Source organism: Anopheles arabiensis, chromosome 2, assembly GCF_016920715.1.
Source record: "Anopheles arabiensis isolate DONGOLA chromosome 2, AaraD3, whole genome shotgun sequence".
NCBI classification, from domain to species: Eukaryota; Metazoa; Arthropoda; class Insecta; order Diptera; family Culicidae; genus Anopheles; species Anopheles arabiensis.
The window spans coordinates 102757208-102763446 of record NC_053517.1 but is presented as its reverse complement, the minus strand read 5'-3'; the positions used below and the strand labels follow the sequence as shown (position 1 = coordinate 102763446).

Sequence of the window (6239 nt, the reverse complement as noted above, 5' to 3'; positions counted from 1 at the left end):
TCCCATCACTAACAGACAAGAAGACAAGCATCGGACTTGGGCTGTCTTCTTGAGACAAACGTCCTCCCCGCCCGGATTCGGGGGCAAGAGAACGGAACTGGAAAATGGGGAAGGAAGCGGAGCGAAAGTTTGTTAGTGTCACTGTCTATTTTTCTTGCCGCACAAAATGATCTTTTGACCCACCCCGTGTGTCCTGCTGGGAGGAGATTGGGAGGAGGACACGGGACACGATGATGATGATGATGCGACCCTCGCGATGAGATGTTTGTGGTTTTGATGTTTATCTGCACCGGCTCTCGAGACGGCAAGATGAAAATGATAGGAAAATATTGTTCTTTTTTTCGGTGTGGTGTTACTTCTATAGAAAGAAGCTTAGTGACAGTAGAAACACACACTCACAAACAGTGGGGGAAAATGTGTCTTTTCTTAGGTTGAATAACATACAAACAGTGCTGGTTTTTTGTGTAAACACAATCCGTTGAAATAATCCTCTCTATCTTTTTTATTAAAAAAGGAACGAATTCCGTTGTCTTCCCTTGGAGATGCCGGGTATCGATCCCGGTACCTCTCACATGCTAAGCGAGCGCTCTACCATCTGAGCTACACCCCCGTGGTTATTCCCTCACTGTTGTGTTTGCTACACATTTTAAAACCTGTATCACAGCATACTGCGATCCGCGAACTGCGAGAAACTGCGGTGAAAGTCCGCGAGTTCGATCACATAAACGGCCGACGGCATCGCGTGAACGTGATGTCTATTTTTACGCCCAAAACCCGCACCAGTCAAGCCGTTTTGTGTGGTGGGGTCAGTTTTAACCGTTGTTTACGAGTGGGGGGACGTCTTACTACGCGCCTTTCGGTTGACATTTTAAGACTTATTTTTGGACCACAAGACTTGACGTTGCCGAGTGGAAAAATACGCATACCAAACGGTTGCGCGTGCTTGCCTATCTCGTACAGCATTTGGCGAGGAATTAATTCGTTGTAAGATAAAGCCTTCTTAAACCGGGACAATCCGGCCTTAACAAATGGGGTAACAAATTTTGCTTACACTAATCAGTGTAGCGGGAATGTACGGCCAAATGTACGGCAAGATGCTATCGTGCGCAGTTTGTTTTTCAACCTTCCAAACATATCCGGTGTACAGTGTTGCAATAAATAAGAGCCTCCTTAAACTCCCTACCCGCGGGCTGGGCTACTACTGCAACATTCCACTGAGGCAAGTCCGGCGGCACTATAGCCTCTCTGGTGGCCGAAGGGCCGGTTTTCGTAAGGGATTTGCAAATGAGCATCGAGGAATAATTAAAATTAAAGCAAAGAACGGGAAGCCGGGAAACCAAAAATCGAGATAGTAAAGTGTCTTGGCAAGAGAAACGGTAAAGGGGCGCCGGGAAACGGTGCTAATGGGAGCTGACATGATGCTAAAGTCATTAGCAGACTTCACAGGTTTTTCCATCGTTGGGGATATAAGGGGGGGGGGGGGGGGGAGGGGCAGGTAGAAACATGGGGCAACTGTTTTAAATAGAGTCATGCAGGAAGTGTTCCTTCGGTTCCTGTTCCTGTTCACATAAAACGTATGTGAGGAATTCGTTACCGATGTTGCAAATGCATACGTATGTCCTTGTTGTATTTGAATGTGGTACAACATTCAAAGAACAGAAAGAGACATTCGGATAGAAAGTGAGAAATGTACACTTAATCAAGGAGTGTCAGGCACAGAAAAAAAATCGCCTAACTTAAAGGGTTTTGCTAGGGAATGTCTTATCAAAGCGGACTGCATTTAAATTTAGCATTTTTGACTCTTCTTAAGCTGTCTTGCAATTCGTTTTCTATGATCGTAGCCAGTTTTTTAGAAGTATCTTTTCTAGATAAGACAAAATTACTTGCAGCATTTATATCCACCAAAAATCCACTTCTACACAGCTTTGTCTACGACTACAACCTTCCTCCAAGGAAGCACACATGTTGCAATAACGTGAAAAAAGAACTCTCCTTCCAACCAGAAGCACTAACACAGCAGCACCGCTACTGGACACCGTGGCGGCTGGCCTCTGAAGAGGTGGACAACTCCCCCGGTACAGCTTGGAATTAATTAATGCTTGCTTTCATCCGTGCCGCTGATCTTACGGTGCGGAAAACACCGTACACAGCTTCAGCTGCTGCTCCCCGGGATGAACCGTTTCAAGATGAACCAAACGCAAACCACGACAGCGGAACACACCGTATGCTATTTGTGCTAGGAAGAACACGACCACGGGAAGGAAAAGCAACTAAAAAAAAAAAGACAAAAAAGGGCACAACATTATGCAACAGCAGCATCATGATCAGTTTCCCTCCCCGGGGAAGAATCCAAAGTCCAAAGACCAACCGGGGGGGAACAGATGGGTTTTATGGTAATGAAATAGGTAGTAGGTAAAATGTGCGCATCATTAGCAGGTCTTGATAGTGGAAGTGGATGAGTGTTTAAGCAGGGTTAATTTTTTTTTTTTTTGCGGACGGAAAATAGCTGTGTATGAAGGGGGAAATTAAATTAGGAGCATTTGTATCTAATAAAGCAAAGGTGTTTGTGTGTATGTGAGGAAGTGGAGCAAAAGTGTATTTCAGAGAATAAATCACCGAAATAGAGCGATACAGGGTTTCCCACGATTTATTGGTCAGTTCCCATGATTTATTGGTGCGTTCCCACGATTTTTTGGTCGTATCCTATAGATTTTTGGTTCGTTCCCATATTTTATTGGTATTTTCCAATTGGATATCAATACAATTGGACCAACAAATTCTGGGAAACGACCAAAAAATCGTGGGAACGCACCAAAAAAATATGGGAACCCACCAAAAATTGATGGGAACCAACCAATAAATCGTGGGAAACCCTGTAAAAGGAGCAAGTTTGAAATAATCAATAATTACTGGCATTCCTAGACTTTTACTTTATATGATTTACCATTCTCTTTACAGAGGACTGTTGTATTTGTTCATTCTTGAGATTGATTAATCTTACATCACTTTCTATTTTTTCATTATTTATGGTGTTTTGGCTAATTTAAAGTACTTAAAATCAAAGTAAGAAACACTTGTTTTCACTAGCGCTTCTATGCCAAATTGCTGTATAAAGTAATACGCAAACACATTGCTACCTAATTTCATTATTTTTAGCAACAAACACTCTCAAATATGTTACTTTTGAACAAATATGTGTTTGTAAAATGTTAAGAATTGAAAAATCTACACAATCTGAATAGAATCGATTTAATATAAATGATACCAAATTAGAGTTCAATGTTGGAGATAGATAAAACCAATACTTCCTTGAATGTGGAAGGCTTTACATCATCCAGCTTCCAAATGAACTTGAACTGAACTGGATATTCTTTCCATTAAAAGAACTGTTATTCATTACATGATTCAATTGAAGTAAAGTTTGGTTGATAGATAGTTAAAGAAATGGTTGAATATTTCTAACTGGACATGAATTTCTTTACAGGTAATTCTCTTTAGGTCTTTAGGATTTTAGAGGAACTTCTCGTAGCAAGAAGTTTGAAAAAGGCACACCAGATTTGAGTTAAAGCATGACAGCCCGTGAGGATGACATAAACATCTTAATAAATATGGCAAATTGGATAGCATTTTATTACACAGCTAAAGCAGAAGTTTAATGTCTGTGAGTATTGTATTACGTGTATCCCGAAATTATTATTAAATAAATTGTATTATGAATGCGAAAAATGTCATTAATTCAATACCTTGGCATACTAAAGGTCCAAGCGGAGGTGTTTCTGCTCAATTAGAAGACCAGAAGTGTATTGATTTTGTATCTAATGGTAGATAAATGAAATTATCACTCTACAAATAGAGTTGAAATTGATACGAAAAGGCTTTAGTAGTGATGCTTTAATTTTTTGAACGCGTAATGAAAATTTTGTGAGATGATGTACTTCTTCTATTTGGCGTAACGTCCTACGCGGACATGAAGGCTTATACAGGCTTTCGAGACTTAATTCATTACCACGCAGCCAGATAGTCAATCCTTGCTACGGGGGGACGGTCCATTCTAGGCTTGAACCCATTACGGGCATGTTATTGAGTCATTTGAGCTGACAAGTGTACTATGGGACCGCCCTGGGACCGTGAGATGATGTAAGAAACTTTGAATTAGAAGTATTGAACTATGACATTTGCATAGAAGACAATTTATTCCAAGCGCTTTGGTACAATTGAATGCTTACAGTCTATTGCAATATTAAGAAAAAACAAACAAACAAAGGTATATGATATGGTAGATTAATTCTACACCCATAGCACTTTGTAGATGTTCGTAGATGTTCACATAAACCAATAAAACCAACCGTTCTTCCCAACGACTTGTCCGCAAAGGTGTATGCCGCCTTGTCTACTAAAGAACATCATCATCATCAAACGCCGTTTGCCGTTACTTGTCCCGGCCTTATTTTTTTTTTTTCAAACGAGCGACGACGGGAAGCCGCGAAAGCTTGCAGCTTCTTTTGATCTCTTCCCGTGCATCAAGCCCTTTGCGCCGTGCTCGCGTGCATGCGTGTGTGGCTGGCGTACACACACGCAACCAAGAAGCGGCTGGTGTTGTGTCATCTTAGCGTGTCCGTCGCCGCCGCCGCCGCCGTCGTCAGCTCAATAATATGTAAATCGACGCAAGAGGAAAAGAATATTTGCTCCCGTGTGCGCAATAACCAGGTGTGTGTGTGTGTGGTGAGCCAAACAATGATTTAGATTGCAAATGTCCAACCATGCCATGGTGCTGGGTGCGCTGGCTTGATCGCTCAAGCAAACCGACACCCCTTCAGGTGAGTGTGTGTGTGAGCAATTTGCTCTCGGTGCAAAAGCAATAATAACAAGGAGCAAGGAAAAAAGAGACCACCCTCGACGGGGGCCACGGAAAAAAAATGGGAAAAAAACCTTGGCCGATCAACGTGTTGGCGGGGAGGGGGCGTGTTGGATAAGAAAGCATCTCTTTCTCTGATACGGTGCTATCGTGGGCCACGCACATGTCGCGTATGTCAAGTGTTGCCGGCAAGCTTCAAACGCAACACCGTGTGAAGGCGGATAGGGCTGGGGTCGGCGGGGCTCGAGGACGCGAGCTCATCAGAAGTTTCATTATGCTGCGCACCAACGCCGATCGGGTGGAATAATGATGTATTGAAATTGGTGCCGGTTTACTACGGGGCTGGAGGCGCTTTTGGCACAGTTTATTTTTCGCAAACTGCACCACGAGCTGAGTAAATAAACTTTCAAATTCAGGCTTCAGCTCAGGTCTCACGGGTTTGCGTGGAAATTTTGCATGTTTTTCTAGCATCTGCCTGCTTCTTCGGTGACGTTCTAACGGTGGAATCATGTTTCGGGCCAGGGAAAAACGATGGTTGTGGGAGAATGCGATGGAAAGTCAGTTGTTTCCACCTTGTAAAGGTGAGCGTGTACGTACGAGCATCTCGTCAGCTCGTGGCGCTTTCCCGCTGGCAGAAACAAATTTCTATCTGCACCGGTCCTAATCTGCATTTATATTTAAAAAAACGAATTGAAAACCAACACTAAACCACCACTTCAAGACGCCGGCAATTCGGCTCGAATCTTGTTATTTATTGGAGAGGCAGAAGCAGCAGCAGCAGCAGCAAAAAACTACACCCGCTCGATCGAAAAATCGAACCTGATGTCGATGATAGGACGCTATCGCTATCAATTCCGAAATCGTTCGTTATCTTCAGTATCCTTGCGGTCTCTCTCTCTCTCTCTCGCTCTCTTACAACCTCCAACCGTTTTTTTGTTGTTGCTTCTTTTCGTTTCATCTGAAGCGTAGATTGGCAGCGGCCAGAATCCAATTTATCTATCGTTTTCATTTTCTAGGATAATAAAACAGACACACACAGCGGAGTGTGCCCTTTGCTAGTGGATGAGGTAGGACACGGAGGTTTAATGGTAGCAAGATGGGGAAGAAGAAAAAAAACCATACATACTTATACACACGATCGAGCTGGGTGGGTGGGATCGGGGCAGGAATATGGTAACCGCAATCCATCTATTAAGGGAGATTGATTGGATTCTGTGAAGCATATATTTCCTATGAATTTATTTCATTAATAATATTGCTGGCTAATGGGGGAGCGGTGACTGAGGAGGGTCGGGAAGTTGTACGAAATGCAGAATAGGATAAAGAAAAGCGATCGCTACGTTGCACAGTGGTCTAAAGGCGGACTTTATGGAAAAGTATTTTT

At 42.9% G+C, this 6239-nt stretch overlaps 1 non-coding gene across 1 annotated transcript; it reads right to left on the bottom strand.

The window, feature by feature from the left end:
- Window positions 1-537: 537 nt before the first annotated feature.
- Window positions 538-610, bottom strand: Trnaa-agc. Its single transcript has one exon. It is a non-coding gene; the product is annotated as a tRNA-Ala (tRNA).
- Between the last annotated feature and the right edge of the window lie 5629 nt (window positions 611-6239).